Below are 17,832 nucleotides of genomic sequence, written 5' to 3' on the forward strand. Positions count from 1 at the left end.
ATTCGACTTCAATATTAATTATCGAAGTACCCAAGGGCAGTTTCCTTCCATACACACACACAAATGTATGACAAATGCCCTATTACAAACTTTTTTAACAAGTGCCATTTTTTCTTTGTAATAGAGAGCACAGTAAGAATATTTTTTCCATTTACTAAAGACGTCCATTTCATTTTATTAAGTAGTCAAGCTGACTGCTTTTACCAGAACAGCAGATTTTCAGTTTAAATGTTACTTATTAGAGTAAGTTTAAGTAATTGAAATCAATGGGACTTACTTCCAAGTAAACATGTGCTGTAAGGGTAATTTCACATGCACAACTTAAATTGCTGTTAGCGTGCATATGTGAAGGACAGAAATGCAGTCTGAAATGTTTTTATTTAAATTTAAAAAAAAATCAATCGATCATTACAGGAAAGTGGATTTATAATGGTATTTCAGGTTTCCCACTATTTCTATCACCTGTATTCTATCCAAAACATATTTTTACTCTTCCACACACTTTGAACTGCACATATCTGGGAATCTCTTTTTATTTTTAGTATGTTTTATCCTATGGACATCTCTGTTTGGTGTCTATTAACATGAACAAGACAAGAAGATGCAATAGTGGTAAGGTGCCCCAGCTCTGAATCAAACTATTTTTTCGGGAGAATACACACACACAAGTTCAGCAGAGAAAGAGGGAGTGTAGAAGAAGAAACCACCACATTCCTCTAGCTTTCCCTTCCTGATACACAGAAAAGCAATTATGTATGCAATAAAGACAATCAGGCATCACATTTTCTTCCATACAATCATACAGCTAGAAAACCTATTTAGTTTTCTGCGTTCTTCTCCTTCCACCACAAATTCTGAATCCTTTTAAGATGATTTGGTTTGTTTAAAAGGTCATATAAGCACACCAGTGTTGGACATACAGTTATCATTGTTTCTTTAAAAAGTGAAACAGACAATGCACTTAGAGGTGAAACTGACAAGAATGCTTGTCTTAAACAAATAACATCTGCTTTGCCAGCTAGGGACAGATTGCCAGGTTAACACAGAAAGAGCGGGTGGGACACAGTATAAAGGGAATGAATCTCAGCCTAGTTGCGGAGAACTTTGGGCTGGTATCAGAGAAGCAACTTCTCCTGCACTAGCTGAAGAAGGGTGCAGAATATTTAGACCAAGAAAAGCATAAAATGCACTAACTGAAGCAGGGGAAGTTTCTCAAAGGATAACTTAAAATGCACGTATGATTTCAGCCTTAAATGCGTGTAGATGAACTTCAATTAACAGCAAGCTATCTGCAATATCTCAAGTAAGGCATTCTTAATCAGCCTCAGCCAGCATGGTCAATGATCAGGAATCGAGGGAGTTGTATTCCAAAACATTGGAGGGCATCAGATTCCATTAAAATAAAAAGACGCAAGACAACAGTTCTCTGTGCAATGTTTTGCATTCAACCTATTTTTTGGAAAAATCAAGTACTGGCGACTGTATATTTTTAGATAAGGTTTTAATGATTAAGGCAACAGCACTTAGTTCCCACAAAAGGAAGAAGGAACCCATTCCTATGCAAATTCAGTATCCTTTGAAACAAAATCTCTTTTGACTTTGATATCTCATATGATTACTGCCATGTTAAGGGAGAAAACTTCCTCTTTTTTTGCAAAACATTTTATTGCTAGGTTCCAGTTCTTTTGTCCCAACAATGCAGAGATCACAAAGAAGTGAATACAAATAGGTTGTGTAATTGTAAAGCGTTCCCTCTCTCTCTTTCTCTGGTAGTGGAGTAACACCTTTTATTACAATTATCAGCTCATAACAAAAAGCTCCCCTTCATGCTGCGCACATTTTCACAGGTTCATTTCTCTCCTCCAGCAATATTAGTCTTAAAAGGTTTCTTTGGAAGAAAAGAGCAGTAACAACCGTTCTCGCTTCCAGTCTACAAAGCTAAAATGGAAACAAGGCACAAAGCAGAGGGAACTGATCTTAAAGTTTTAGTCTTTTCACCCTCGGAATAGATCCCAGTGCAGGCTTTTCACCCTGGGAATAGATCCCATCTGCCTCCTGCTTTGCGCTCCAAACCTTTCAAAGAGCACAGACCTGGAAAACAATCCTGTACAGCCCAATATAGGTGGCATTCCTAGCTACCGTTACAGGCAATACATAAATATCCCTAGGACTTGGAATAGCTCCTCCTGGGGATTTCTACTAGTTGTAAATATATTGTTGCTTTCCCTCACCCCCTTTTCCATTACCTACTAACATGTAGCTGTGGAATACTCATTCCTATTCTAGCAGGAGAGGTATGAGCCAGGCATCTTTTCCTCTCCCAGCCAAACTGCTGCATAGAGGAAAATCAATGTTCATCCCTAGGTATCTATCCTTCAGGAAGGAAAACAGCAGGAGAGGTAAAAAAGAGGAAGGAGGCAGCGAGGGCACTCTGAACCAGTCATTGTGGTACCCAAGTGTGGTTCCACGTCTCTCCTTCTCAAGGTGACTCATCAAATCACCACCTGCATCCATATAAGGTACCCTACCATTGCATAACTTTTGCCGGTATTTGTTTCCCCTTAGGTGAAATCTTTGTGTACCACATAAATCTCTCCACATTCTAGCAGTCCCACCACTGTTTAGTCTCTTCATGTCCTCTGCCAGGATAACACAGCCCCGGAAGGGATTTAAATTGGGAAATGGCATGTGCCACTGTTGTGTTCATGTTTGAAAAAGGGGGAAAGTCAAGAGATCTGATCACACACACATATAATTTAGCCCTTAATCTCACCACCTGTTTTGCTTAACTCCTTTCTCTCTCTTCTGTAGCCATTCTCCCACTGGCCTGCTCAAGTGCCAAGCCAAGTTCTTTCCCTCTCTCAATCCTCCTAGAAACCCATTATCTCCATGGGCGCCCTTCCTTCCAAATGCCCCCCAAACCCTACACTACTTAGTTCTCCAAAATTCTATCCACCCCATCAGTTTCTGATGCCAACTCTTTTATTACACAGGTCTTGATCAGAGTCATTTTTCTCCCATACGTTTCAGGCCAGGACTCAGAACAACATATGAGGCTGCCTTATATCGAGCGATCAGGGACTGAGCCTGGGATCCTTTGCATGCAAAGCACGTGCTCTTATCACCGAGCTCAGAACCTGCAAGCTCAACTTTACACGGCCAGTGCTCAGCTACAAAACAGGTACAGTAATAAAGGTGACATCTCTGAGCCAGCCAGAATGCTCTTCCCTAGCCACTGTCATTTTACTTTTCCTCTTTCCCCCCATTATTTTCCCCTAAGCAACCCGTTATTAGGGATTCCATTATCTGCCTTAACACAATGAACTGAAAATAGACAAAAATAGAATATGCCTGAAATAAAACAGCAGGAACAGGGCATCACAGAGCAACCACAGCCCCCCCCCCCCACAAATGAGTGTGACATGCTTTCAGGCAAGCTTGAACTGTAAAAGTATGTATATGAGCAAGGGAGAAGTAAGACTTAGCAGGGGGGCAGGGAGAAAAAGATTACATACTCAACACATGCACAGGGGCACACATCTCTTTGGATTTTAATTTGCATGTTCTCAAGCTGAGCTGGTAACTTTCAAACGATCACAATTCTGGGGCTGAGACTCAGCTCAAATTAAACCCTTTAGGTTCCCTGCGGTACATCCCTTAATTCCTGAAATAAGACAGCCAGGGCTCAAGCCAGCCTGGAAGTCTTCCTCTGATATTAAAGCTCTGTCCTCTACTCCTAGGCGTACATGGGGAATGCGGAAACAAAGCTCTACACGTGCTTAGAGGGACTTTATTAATTCACGTATTACAGAGTGGGAGGGGGGGGCACTGTCCCTCAAACTCAAAATTCCAGTGGGGACTGATACACCCTGCACACATTCTGGAGCTGAGAGGAGGGAGAGGAGGTAGTTAAAAATATATAGATTCCAGGATTGAGTCCTGCAGAAATCACAGGAGCCCTTGATTGTGAAGACTCAAGCTGACCTGGAAGTCACCCATGCAGAAGCCTTGCTCTCTAATACTCGAGATAGGGAGAGAAAACAGAGGCACCCTCTCCTTATTACCCATCAGGCATATGCCAGAGCTGCACTAGGAGAGGACTGTGTTCAGAAACACAGGAATGAATTCCAGCTCAAATGAAGCTTCAGCAGGAGCAACAGAAGGGACCTAAATTCTAAACAGAGTTTTTGCCAGGGCTCAAAATCACCCTCTTTGACAGCAAAGTCTTGTTCTCTAATCCCAGAGACAAACAGTAGAAGAGCCAGTATACTTTGTACATGTTCTAGGCATCCTTTTCCCTTATCTGCATTTTGCAGCATGAAGCCAGGAAAAGGTAGTATCATTTCCACCCCAAAAACCCAAAGGTTCTAAGGCTCTCTGTACATGTTCAGGGGCACTTTTCCTTGTGACCCACCATATATTCCAGTGCTGAGATGAGAATGGGTTTGATGCACCTTCTAAAAATATGGGCCTGGGGCTCTCAGTGCCCACTCAGGAGAACTCTTCTGCTGATGGACAATTCGCATACTCCATGGCTGAGCTGGAAATCTAATTCCAGGGCTGATCCTGGGGGTGGATGGGTACACATGCATGCTTGCATAGGTATGTTCTGGTCTTCCTAATAATAATGTTTTAAAACTTTTTTTCTTTTTAAATTGTCCTTTTGTTACGTATTGGATAACACCCGAATCCTATATTACCTTATTATGGCTATGCATTACTTTTTGTTTAATTAAAAAATACAATAAATGAAGCTGACGTGTGGGGAGTAACAGACAATGCTGAGAAGTATGGAGAATAGCAATAAAAATAATGTTTGCTAATTTATTATGCTGGGTTCCTCTCTTTCTCCCTCCCTTGACTTTGCAGAAACTATCTAAAGAAACACACCAATTTATCTCATGTGGTTTTTGTAAGAGACCCATGCTCAAATGATAAGAATAAAGTGTGGATAGGGAGAGGAGAATAATAATGATGATAATTAACAGCAATTAATTAATTGAGAATATGCGATATAGTGGTTGAAGTGCTGGAGTGGGAGTTGGGAGACCCAGGTTATAGTCCCCACTCGGCCATGAAGATTACTGGCTGACTTTCAGCCAGTCTCTGACTCTCAGACTAACCTACCCCACAGGGTTGTTGTAAGGATAAAATGCAGAGGAGAACCATGTAAGTCGCTCTAGGTTCCTTGCAAGTGGGGAAAAGTTGGGATATAAATAAAATAATAATAATATACTGGATTACACAGCAGAGTGACCCCCACCACCACTGAGCTCCACCCTCCACCCTCCTTTTCTTCATCTCTCTTCCATTCTGTTCTTTCTTATTCTCTCTCCTTTTGTTCTCTCTCTCTTTCATATTCTGTCCTTTCCACCTCTGTCTCATTCTCTCCTTTCTCATTCTCTCTCCTTTTGTTCTTTCTCTCTCTCTTCTATTTTATTCCTTTCTCATTCTTTTCTCTCTGTCTCATTCCGTTCTTCCTCTGCCTCTCTCAATCTTTTCTCTCTCTCTGCCTCTCTAATTCTGTTCTTTCACATTCTCTCTGCCTTGCTCTATTCTCTCTTCTTTCACTCTGTTCTTCCTCTCTCTCATATTCACTTTTTTTCTCATTCTGTCTCTCTCTCTATTCTGGTCTTTCTAATTTGATTCTCTCTCTCTGCCTCATTCTGTTCTCTCTCATTCTCTCTTCTTCCATTCTGTTCTTACTTTCTCTCGCTCATATTTTGTTTCTCTCTCATTCTCTCTGTCTCTATTCTGTTCTAATTCTACCCTCTTTCTCTGCCTCATTCTCTCTCTCCTTTAATTCTCATTCTCTCTCTCTCCTTCAATTCTTTCTCATTCTCTTTCCCTCCTTCAATTCTTTCTCATTCTCTTTCTCTCCAATTCTTTCTCATTCTCTTTCTCTCCAATTCTTTCTCATTCTCTCTCTCCTTCAATTCTTTCTCATTCTCTCTCTCCTTCCTTCAATTCTTTCTCATTCTCTTTCTCTCCAATTCTTTCTCATTCTCTTTCTCTCCAATTCTTTCTCATTCTCTCTCTCCTTCAATTCTTTCTCATTCTCTCTTTCCCTCCTTCAATTCTTTCTCATTCTCTTTCTCTCCAATTCTTTCTCATTCTCTCTCTCCTTCAATTCTTTCTCATTCTCTCTCTCCTTCCTTCAATTCTTTCTCATTCTCTTTCTCTCCAATTCTTTCTCATTCTCTCTTTTTCTCCAATTCTTTCTCATTCTCTCTTTTTCTCCAATTCTTTCTCATTCTCTCTCTCCTTCAATTCTTTCTCATTCTCTCTTTCCCTCCTTCAATTCTTTCTCATTCTCTTTCTCTCCAATTCTTTCTCATTCTCTCTCTCCTTCCTTCAATTCTTTCTCATTCTCTTTCTCTCCAATTCTTTCTCATTCTCTCTTTTTCTCCAATTCTTTCTCATTCTCTCTCTCCTTCAATTCTTTCTCATTCTCTCTTTCCCTCCTTCAATTCTTTCTCATTCTCTTTCTCTCCAATTCTTTCTCATTCTCTCTCTCCTTCCTTCAATTCTTCCTCATTCTCTCTTTCTCTCCAATTCTTTCTCATTCTCTCTCTCCTTCTCTCTTTCCCTCCTTCAATTCCTCATTCCCTCTCTCTCTCCTTCAATTCTTCCTCATCCTCTCTCCGTGTGTCTCCCACTCGGTTCTTTCTCTCTCTCTCCTTTCCCCCTTCTCCTCTCTCGGTCTCTACTCACTACTTGTAGAGCTGCTGGAGGCAGAGGTCCAGGCACTCGCCCTCCACCTCCTCCTCGGTGATGTGCTCCGAGAGCGGCCGGGGCAGCGAGGGCAGCGGCGGCAGCAGCGGCGGGGGCGGCGGGCTGGCCGGTTCTCCGCTAGGCGCCGGAGCCGGCGGGGACCCCTCGGGCTGGGCTTCCCCGGCGTGGCTGCCTCCGTCCCTGTCTCCTTCCTCGTCCACCTGAGGAGAAGCGGCGGCATCGGCATCGGCATCGGCATCCCCCTCGTCCACCGCCTCCTCTCCTGCTGCTTCTTCTCCCACCTCAGCCGGCGGCTCTTCTTCCCCTTCGCCTTCTTCCCTCACGGCTTCTCCTTCTCCTCCTCCTCCTCCTCCTCCCACAATCGCTTCTTCCTCTGCTGCGGCTTCTTCTTCTTCTTCTTCTGGCGGACCCGCTTCGCCTTCTGCCCCGCCGCCCGAGGGGGGCGACGGTTCGGCCTCGAAAGGTCCGCGGAACTCGCCCAGGAAAATCTCCAGGAAGCGGCGGTAAGTCCTCTCCTCAACGCTGCAGGGGCCGCCCGCGGCCATCGCTTCGCATGCCCGGGCAGCGGCAGAGAGCAGCGAGGAAGAGAGAGCGCGGCGGCGGCGGCGGAGCCCCTCTCGCCTCACACGCTCCCTGCCTCCCTCAGAGCGCGCGCGCGTGAGTGAGTGTGTGCGCGCGCGCTCCCGTCCCTCCACACCAGCACCGCCATAGCCGAACCGGAGAGAAACCTCCGCCCCCCGCCGCCTCTCCAATTGGGCGCATGCGCAAAGCGGAGTGCGAGTGGGCGGGGTTGGGCCAGGCGCGCCACCGCCGCCTCGTCTTCTTCCCTAACGGTTCCCCCTCCCTTTACTCCTCCTCCTCCCCGCCCCCTTGCGTGCGCGTGCGTGGCGCTCTGAGAGAGAGAGCGAGCCGCTTTCTTGAGGTGATGGAAGCCCGCCAAAAACGAACCGCCTCAGTGTTATTATTATTATTATTATTTATTTATATAGCACCATCAATGTACATGTTGCTGTACAGAGTAAAACAGTAAATAGCAAGACTCTGCCGCATAGGCTTACATTCTAATAAAATCATAGTAAAACAATAAGTAGTAAAACATAGTAAAACAATAAGTTAGATCGCAGTCGAAGGCTGCGATCTAACGGGCACGTTTTGTTTTTCCTCTGAGGGAAATAATACAACGTGCTGTGGAGTCTTGAGTTCCGAGTAAAATAGGGGTTAGAACTAGGCAAGAAGAGATTTTATATAAGAAAAAGAGTGCTTTGAGATAGATACACACACACACACACACACACATATATACTGTTTTTGTTTTTTTAATTTTTGTATACTTTTAATGTTTACTATTTTTAACTGTTGTAAACCGCCCAGAGAGCTTCGGCTGTGGGGCGGTATATAAATGTAATAAAATAAATAAATACACACACACACACACATATATATACACACACACACACACATGTACGCATATATTTTAATGTATTTTTATAATCTTTTTTATTATTTTCACAAATCATAAGGAAAAGAAAAGCTTACAACATTGCATATACCATATTTCTTTGATTGTAAGACGCCATCGATTGTAAGACGCACGCTAATTTCAGTACCACCAACTGGGAAAAAGAAACCTAAGACACACCCGCGATTCTAAGACGCACCCCATTTTTAGAGATGTTTATATGGGGGGAAAAGTGCGTCTTAGAATGGAAGAAATAGGGTATAACATAAGGAATCTCACTGCCCATGAATTGCGAGTTCCAATATATACAAAAAGTGACCAATTCTGAATAAACTTGTTAACAGAACTTCGTATCTTCTTAAATCAATCAATTTTTAGTTTTTTTTTTTAAAGTATGGGCAGCGGTATAGACATCTATTACATAATAAATAAGGAACTAAGTAGAGTCATCTTGGGTCAAACCAAGGGTCCATCCAGTCCAGCAATTCTGTTCACACTGGGAGAAAGGGGTGTAAAAAGGGGGTAAGTCAGCTTTCCTGCAATTTAGCCTGCACGCCTATGCAGGTCTACTCATGAAATAAGTCCTATTCAGTATAGTGAGACTTACTCCAAAGTAAGTGTGGCAAATGTCCTACAATTCCCAGCATGCTCCAACCACTAGGGAATGCTGGGGGTGGTAGGACTTTTTCTGACTAAAACTGCATAGATTTTGGCTTAGGGCATGATTCTTACTCATGTTTAGCCTAATAAAAAAGTCCTACAATTCCCAGCATTCACCAGCCAGTAGGGAATGCTGGGAGTTGTAGGACTTTTCTTCTGGCTCCGCATGCATAGGATTGTGCCCTTAATTAGTTTTACAGGATCCCAATTTCCCATTCAAAAGCCTCAAGTTTACTTACCGGTGAGGGGAGGGACAATAAATACAATAAAAATATAAAATAAATAACAATCATTAGTTTTTTAAGGCCCTATTATAATAAGAGCCCTGTGGACAGAAGATCTAGAGCAGGGGAAGGCAACATGGTAGCCTCTAGATATTTTGGACTAGAACTCCCATCATCCCTGGCTGTTGGCCAGTCTGGCTATGGCTGATGGGCGCTGTAGCCAAAACAACTAGGATTTCTAGAGTTCTTCATCCTGTTTCCCGCAGCAGCAGACTTTTCAAACTTAGCAGTATAATCCTATATCTATCTATCTATCTACTCAGAAGTAAGCCCCATTGAATTCAGACAGTGAATTCAGATTCACTGTCAGATAAGTGAACTGCAGCTGAATTAAATGTTTTATGTCACCCTTCCTCAAAGGCACTCAATGTGCAGCATATATGGTGCATTTTCACACGCACTTTCACAAACACACAATTTTGTCCTCACAGCAACATTGTGAGCTAAATTAGATACGTACATTGTGTGTGTATCTATGTTACTAGCCCTCAAGGTCACCCAGGAAGCTTTCTGAATGAGCACAATGCATCTTGGGAAGCCCAGAAGCAGGACTGAAGGCAACAGTCCTGTTCTCCTCCTCCTAGCAACTTAGCTGTCATGGCTAATAGCCAACAGTAAACACATCCTCCATTAATCTGTCAAATCCTTTTTCAAAATGTCATGTAAGCCAGTGACCATTGCCACATCATATGGTAATGCATAAGTCAATTAGAGGTTGCATGAAGATGTATTTTTTTGTCCAGTGGTGCTGACAGGGCAGGACTTTGGGGCAAAGGCCCAGGCCCCACGCAGCCGGAGGGTCCCCAAGTGCACCAGAGCTGGCTTCCCATGTTCTGAAGGAATAGGAACACACATTATCATCTAAAGAAAGAACCCTGCAAGACAACTCTACCAGATACCCCTCCATACTTTTTCTCCCCCCATATCTGGCAACTGGAAGCACACAAACAAGACGTTGATGCACAACACATCTGCAGGCTCTCGGCTCTCTATTTCATGCCAAATTATGTATAAAATGAAGCAATTAGCCGCCGACATCGTCCACTGTAGTCCTGCACGCCAGCCGGGTTGTCCAGTTTCGCATTTTGATTGCTTTTATGTGCTTGTCATCCTCGCCTTTACCGCAAAGGTCATTCCAGTAATAAAGTAGTACGGCTCTCTCTGGCTAAAGATTCCTTGTCATGTTTTGCTATTTAGCTGCCAATTCTGTCTTGCATTTGCAGTACAACATTGTAGACATACTATTTGACAACATCCATTTTGGGGAAGGAAAGGGATATTGTTATTTTTTTTAAAAAAAACCAAACCTAACTTCTTTATTAATCCTCTACATGTAACATATGGTAAACAAGAATGGTGTGGTTGAATCGGACAACCTGAACATCTGTAACCGATCTGACATTATGATAAGAGCATGGGATGAACAATCAGTATCGCAGAGGACAACTAAGCGTTACCTGTGTCTAAAATGTAGTGGACTTAACTTAAATGGAGAAGCAGCAGCTAATGTCTATAATGACCCAACAGTTCACAACCTATGGTTTGGAATAGAGGTCAGCAACTAGAGGCACTTCGTCAAATTCAACTTTCTGACCCCTTTCCGCATCAGTCCACGCCCCCTCTATTTTCAGCCCCACCTATCACTGTAATGTGGTCTCCAAGAGCTTCTTTGAAATTGATTTCAACCCCCAGAATGATAGAAGTTCTGCATCCCTGTGCTAGACGTAGAGACATAACTTGCCCACTCTCCTTGTCTAGTGGGGGAAAGAAATGTGGGTCATCTAAGCCGATCACCTTTGCTTTCTTGGGCTATCCCATTAAAATATATCCCTAGAAGGTTACTAGCTACCAACTGTCCTTTAAGAGGTTGATAGCTAGTAACCTTCTAGGTTTACACAGAATGCCTAGTTAAAGAAATCTTAGAATCAAGGATTTAATAGTTGGAAGGAATTCTAAATTGCTTTGCACTGGGCAGTAAGGGACCCTTGAAAGATAATTCAAGACAATCTCCAACAATGCCTTTTTGCAAATTTACCCTGCATTGTCAAAACTCTACAATAATAAGTATTAATAAGAAACATAGGACATTTAGCAAATCATTGGGATGTGACTAGTTTTGCATGTATTTATTTTTATTAGAACCCTATGTTGACATTCAAAGTCAAATGGATGTTTTTATTCTTGTTAAAAGCCTATATTGACATTCAAAGTTAAGTGTATAGCGTTGGAACCCAAAAAAATCGATAATTTTGCCACATAATTTCGACGGACCCAGGAATTGTCCCATGTGGAAAGACTGCATTAACTTAAGCGCATCATAAATTGTGCATATTGAAGTGCTTTAATATGCTTGAGTGGTGTATTCCCACATTCATCACAGACTAGCAAATGGAAATGTATTTGCAGCCTGATCCACAATCAAGTGCTTAGATTTATGGGACTTTTGTCCTGTTGAGAAAAAAAACCAGGGACTAAATTATAGTCCAAATACTTTAGCTCACCTAGGACATAAATTGGGTTGAAACGGTGGGATGCAGCTTAGATGTTTGTGGCTAGTTTTCAGCCATAGATTTACTAATAGCATTTAAACTGAAGTTTCTCTCAGACTCCACCCATAACTTGCCAATTTCTGTCTTGGCCACACCTACAATCTGCCAGATTCTGCTATGACTTCACCCCCAACTTTCCACATTCCTCAAAGCATCACCCATGACCCATCAACTGCGTCTTGTGGCTCCATCCACTGAAGGAATTGGGGAGGAAAGAACACTTTAAAAAATAATAATCAACCGTTGACAACCTTAACTGCCGTCTGTAGACATTTTCACATATCATGCACTCCTCACTCCTCCCAAAAAAAACAACAACCACCTCACTGGACTCTCTTCTTTTTAATAATAATAATAATAATAATAATAATAATAATAAGAAGAAGAAGAAGAAGAAGAAGAAGAAGAAGAAGAAGAAGAAGAAGAAGAAGAAGTTGATTTGGAGGGCCGCCTTAGTAAAAAAGAAAGATTGGAACAACTTCTACAGAGGTTTCTATTTTAAGGGACTGCCACTTTCAGATCTAGCTAGTACAAGCACATTCAAAACAGTGTCAATAGTCTGAAATATGTATGTATTTAAACATATGTTGCACTACAATCCACCAAGACCTGCTAAAACCTTTTGCACAGTGTGAGGCTTCACGTGTCTTGCAAAGAGTGACAAGAAAAGCAATACCCAAACAAAACAAAACCAAGCACATATGCACAAGCAAATGACATCACATACTTGCTAGTTTTCCTCGCTCACCAAACTATATCTAAGAGGCTTTTTACTGCTGTAGATGTGAGTGCCCTCCACTTTCCTTTGGGTGAGCTACAGGAAGTTTCCACTCAAGGAAACAGAAGAAGACCGTCTTGTGTCGCTGTAAAGGCTAATGCATTTATTACAGAATATGATTTTGCAGACTAGATTCTGCTTGATCAGATGCATTTCCTTTCATTTCTGCCCAATAGCCAAAGCTGTCTGGGTGGTTCAGAAAAATACATAATAAACAAAGAAATATAATGCATGAAGTATTATCCTCAGTTGGCAGGTATGGCATAAAGCAGCAATCTTCACTATTTTTGAAGCTGGAACCATTTTGGCGCTAAGCATCAAATAATAATAATAATAATAATAATAATAATAATAATAATAATAATAATAATAATTTCTTACCCGCCTCTCCCTTTGGATCGAGGCGGGGAACATTAGTAGAGGAATCAACACATCTTTAAAAACTCTTGCTTTTACATTGTCTGGGTAGGCCTGCTGGAAAAGGCTAGTCTTCAAAGCTCCCATAAAATCACAGAAGCTGTTCTGAAGCTTCCTGAGGCCTTTCTCAGGCTGTGGGGTGCTTCTCCTCTCACCAAAACATGTTCTAGCCATGACACTGTGCATGGGGCTGGAGGTCTTTGGGGGCCTCGCCTCCCCATCTGGTCCACATTCTCCAAGAAAGGCCTCAGTCATCAAGTCAGAAAGCAGGCAAGTTTCAACAGGTTCATTCTTGCTCCTTGGACTGGGATGGACCTTTTTCTCGTCACAGAGAGTGCTCTGCGCAGTGTTGCAAAACCTCCCAGCGCAGGCCCACTTTGCTCTCTCACGTTCCAGCACCAATTACTCCTGCGATCTTCTCCAACCCCGGCACTTTACAGCTAGCTAGTGGCAAGACTCCTGACTCCTCGTCCCTGAAGCCGCCTCTGGTAGCCCAGATTACAGCAACCAGTCTGCAGCTAAAGCAAGCAAAGAGGCAAAGCTGGAGAGCCCTTGCAGAAAGGGAGCAGCTCCTGCAAAAAGACAGCCACACTTGAAGTGATTGGGAGCCACCAGTGGCTTTTGGGTCTTTCAGTGAACATCGCTGGTGTAGAAAAAGAGAAACTTAAAGTCATACTGCAATCCAATTCCCTCCACTGATGGTGGCAATTGCATAAAATTAGGGGTGGGGCATGTGGAACCCCCCAGATGTTGTTGAAATCCATCTTCCATCATCCCTCACCATTGGCTTTGGTAGCTAGGGTTGATGGGAGTTGTAGTTCTGCAATCTCTGGAGACATGTTCCCTAACCTGTTAAAGCTTTAATGAATGTAAAATAAGTGTAGAGACCATTCACAAAGAAGTGTTGATGCTAAAACAAATATCTTGGCATTGTTAACTGCCGTGGGAGAAACACCTCTCGTCTTGATTCAGGCCCCAGATGACAGAATTGAACTTTGGTAAGTAAAATAAAGAATGCACTATATGCAGTATGGAGCTAGCTGTAGGAAACCAGTAGCAGAGAGGTAGAATCCTGAGAGGGCATCAGCTAGAATATCATAGAGAAGCCAATATGTTTCTATATAATAAACCTATCTGTGCACTCAGGTTCAACCTGTGGAACCTATTGCCCAGAACTGTTATCAAAGCCAATAATATGGGGGTGAAAGCCATCAATTTATCACATGAGAAATGTGGAGAAAGTTTATACTTGGTGAAGTTGTCAATTTTGAACACATAAGAATGCATGGCAGGAGGAAAGGGGGAAAAAAGAATGCCATGGTTTTAGTGATAATATGACCAATCAATCATGTGGCATTAACTCCGACATGGCAAACTGGGGTGTCTTATTTACAAGCTATGGATTGGATAGAAAGTGGGGGACATTGCCGCTGAATGCATAGCAGAGTGATTAATGCTTGTGGGAACTTCCTTATGAAAAATCCCTCCTTTGCTGTACCACTCAGCACTGGATTTACTTAAGCCTTACGTGATGTATAAACTTTGTACTGGCCCTTTGCCCATTTACACAGTGCAGGATAATGGTGCTTGATTTATTTTGTGTCAAGGAGTCCTGCTGCCTTAGGAAACCGTCAGCTTCAGACAAGCCTTCATAACCCCATAAAAATAAATTACAAATATAATTGCTGTACACCGAGGAAGAATAATACTAGTTAATTAGCCTTTCTATGCAATTCCAGTTCCAAACTCAGTGGAAGCAATCTCTGCCAGCTAGCAGCGTGTGTGTGTGTGTGTGTGTGTGCACCAGAGTGAATTTCTATTCTAGGGTGTACTTGTTATTTTCTTTAATTTACTGTGTAAATGTTCCAGAAGGTGATTTATAGTAAGCTTTGACACCAACGCAAAGTCCTTTAAAGGCGCACATTGGGTAATGAAAACAGCTTAAGAGCTGGAGCCCACTACGAATTCAAGTCCACATTCTAAAAACCATGGGCATTACTTAGTTTCAAAAATTTATACTCTTGACTTTTGATCCAAACGGTCCCCAAGGTGGCTTAACACAGAACAAAGTGACACACTAATAAAATATGAAGGGCAGTTATAGGGCCAGCTCCAGGTTTTGTAGGACCATCCCTCAATGAGTCTATCTTCTCATTATCATTGTCACTAGCTCCTCCTCCTCCTCGCTTCCACTTGTTTGACAGGCAAAGAGACAGTGAGCAAGTAGGCAGCGCTGCCTCTGGCCAGCGTTGCCTAGGCCAAAGTGAGAGGCAGGTGAACAACCAAATTGCAGTGGTGAAGAGGAGGGATCAACTCCGAGAGGCTTTTTGTCATTGGTCCCATTGGGATATTGGCCCTCGACAACTGCCCCACCATTTCTACCCTTGATGCTGGCCCCGGGGCAGCTCAAAGAAAATGGCACACTTGCCTTCACTCCCCCCCGAAGAGACAACCTCAAAGGGATGAGCCCCTCTGGTGGAGATCACAGCCAAAAGAGTCCCACCACCGAGGAGGCCGTGTGTGTGGTCTACGCTTGGTTTGGTGGGACCATACCTGAGTGGGAGCGTACTTGCTTTGCAGGGGGAATGTCCCAGGTTCAATTCTTGGATTCCCCAGGGAGGAAAAGCCCACAAGAGCTGCAGTCAGTCTGTTGACAATAACTGCGGCTAGACAGACCAAGGGGCTGACTCAGTATAAGGCAGCTTCTGATGTTTCTACTTGCAGAAGAATGAGGAGGAGGTAATGAGGCATCAAAATCTTCTACCAGCGGTAGAAGTTACTGTATAATTTCAGTCCTTAGGTATGGGGTGGCAAGTGAGAAGTCACATTTTTAATGCTCCCCTATGGGTGTGTGTGTGACACTCTGCAAGTAGAAAACCAGCATAGCAAGGAGCGAACTGGGCTAGAAGAAATCTTTTGCCCTGCTATCCTTGGTTTTCATTATGCAGGGGATAGTTACATCGGGATGGGATGGGGAGCATTAAAAAATAATAGTCTCATCACACCTGCAGTCTGAAGTGGTGTAACTCATAGAATCATAGAATCATAGAATAGCAGAGTTGGAAGGGGCCTACAAGGCCATCGAGTCCAACCCCCTGCTCAATGCAGGAATCCACCCTAAAGCATCCCTGACAGAGGGTTGTCCAGCTGCCTCTTGAATGCCTCTACTGATGAACTCATTCTACTACCTCTTGGGTTCCCCAGGAAACATCTAAAAGAGTTTCAAGGGTGGCACTGGAAGGGGAGGGTAAAAGGAGAAAGGCATAGTATCCAAGCTTCCCAAAAGGTCTCAAATGTTCGTGCCAGTATGAGACAGCTTGTGCTAGGGCTAGCAACTGTTCTTCTGTCTCACATGGCCAGCTCATGGACAACGCTTTCCCTCCCAGGAAACATGCTCCCAAGCGGTACTGGATTTAACCGTCTCAAGACGGTGTGTGTCCCCCACCCTCCCGGCCTGAACAAGCAATGCATCTCCTGCAACCTCATCTTGACACAACCTCTCCCCCTCCCTGCCCGCTGTCATGATGAATCCCATTACGCTAGCAGAAAATTGACTCCTTCGAACAAAAAACATTACTCATTACATTAAAATATTGCCTCTGGATCAGGAACACAGGAAACGACGGTATCAGACCATCTAGCACTGTATTGTCTCTATTGTGACTGGAAGTAGCTCCCCAGAGTCTCAGGTAGAGAAGGATCTTCCTTGTCACGTGTTCCCTGGCCCCTTTTTAAAAATTGACAGATATTGGGTATTGAACCTAGCATCCTCTGCATGCAAAGCAGGGATTCTACCACTGATCTATAGGCCCCTCCCAGGACTATCCTTCGCTTTTCCCACCCTTTTTCCTAGACAGAAAGGTTGTCCCTTCTTCTTGCTTTCCTCCTTCGTCCTGGACGCTGGGAAATTCAAGAGGGCGCTAAGCATGCACAAATTTCCAATCAAGACTACAAGGAAGGAGAATGCTCTTTGCTCCCCCCTGGCAGTGTTGTAAGAGACCAAAGTCAGTGACTAAGGAATGTTATATTTTGGACAAACTCTGAAATTTGCACATTATCTCTTTTTGCTGGCAATGTTTATTCTGCCTGGAAGCTAAATGTTTCCTACAGAGATGCCCGATATTTTTTCCCTTTTTGAGGTGGGGGAGGCAATTTCCTTCCTTCCCTCAAAACAGAGGATATTTATAAGCCCAAAGAAATTAAGTAGTTCATTTCTTTCTTTCAGAACAGAGAATTTAACAGCAGTGTCGGGAATTTCAATGCAAACCACAATGCCAGGGTAATCTTACTGCTGGTCTCGGTGGTAGAGCTTATAGGGTAGTGATTACAGCTCCCCTATATCCTAGCAACACGATTACCTGTAATATCAAACTAAATTATTCCAATAATTGGGATTCACGCATTTAGACACAACTGGTATTTCAAGCAACAATCCAAAACAAGCCGACATTTAAATTCTGAGTCGAAATGACAAAATTGGGCATTTGAGCGTCTTATTTTTCCCAATTATAGAATTATCTCCTGCTTAACATTGGGATACGCTGCCGCCACTTTCCCTCCAGGAACATGCAAGGCTACAAACCCAATACATCAGCCTCAATTCAAGGGAAAACATGATTACATCTGGCCATACGGATAAATGTAAGATCATAGCTCTAGGTAGATTCTGTTCTGGGCTTATATTGCTGAATATTCATAGTAGCGCTGTACAGTAGAGGTGTTGGAACGGTTTACAGGCCTAAGGATAAAATTCTATTTCAGAAAAGGTCTCGGGAGCCATATTTCAGTGGTGGGCATGGCCAAAATACAAAAAGTGCCAGTATTTTTGTTTGCTTGAAGAATGGGGGTGGTGGGTGGAAATAGCACAACCTTCCCCACAAAACGATAGGGGAAGCTTGGGGGTTCTCCTAGGACCATCTCTGTCACTTGAGGCTCAGGTGGCCTCAGTGG

The 17,832-nt window shown here is 43.1% G+C and overlaps 1 protein-coding gene across 1 annotated transcript in view; it reads right to left on the reverse strand.

Annotated features, from left to right (window-relative positions):
- PPM1E (protein phosphatase, Mg2+/Mn2+ dependent 1E) overlaps nucleotides 1-6,830 on the reverse strand; it is an 81,890-nt gene extending 75,060 nt beyond the window's left edge. Inside the window, exon 1 of the mRNA XM_063146483.1 lies at nucleotides 6,715-6,830. The gene's annotated coding sequence lies outside the window, so the exon portion shown is untranslated. The remainder of the gene's footprint in view (nucleotides 1-6,714) is intronic.
- Between the last annotated feature and the right edge of the window lie 11,002 nt (nucleotides 6,831-17,832).

The sequence above is a fragment of the Elgaria multicarinata genome, chromosome 22 (genome assembly GCF_023053635.1).
Source record: "Elgaria multicarinata webbii isolate HBS135686 ecotype San Diego chromosome 22, rElgMul1.1.pri, whole genome shotgun sequence".
Taxonomy (NCBI): Eukaryota; Metazoa; Chordata; class Lepidosauria; order Squamata; family Anguidae; genus Elgaria; species Elgaria multicarinata.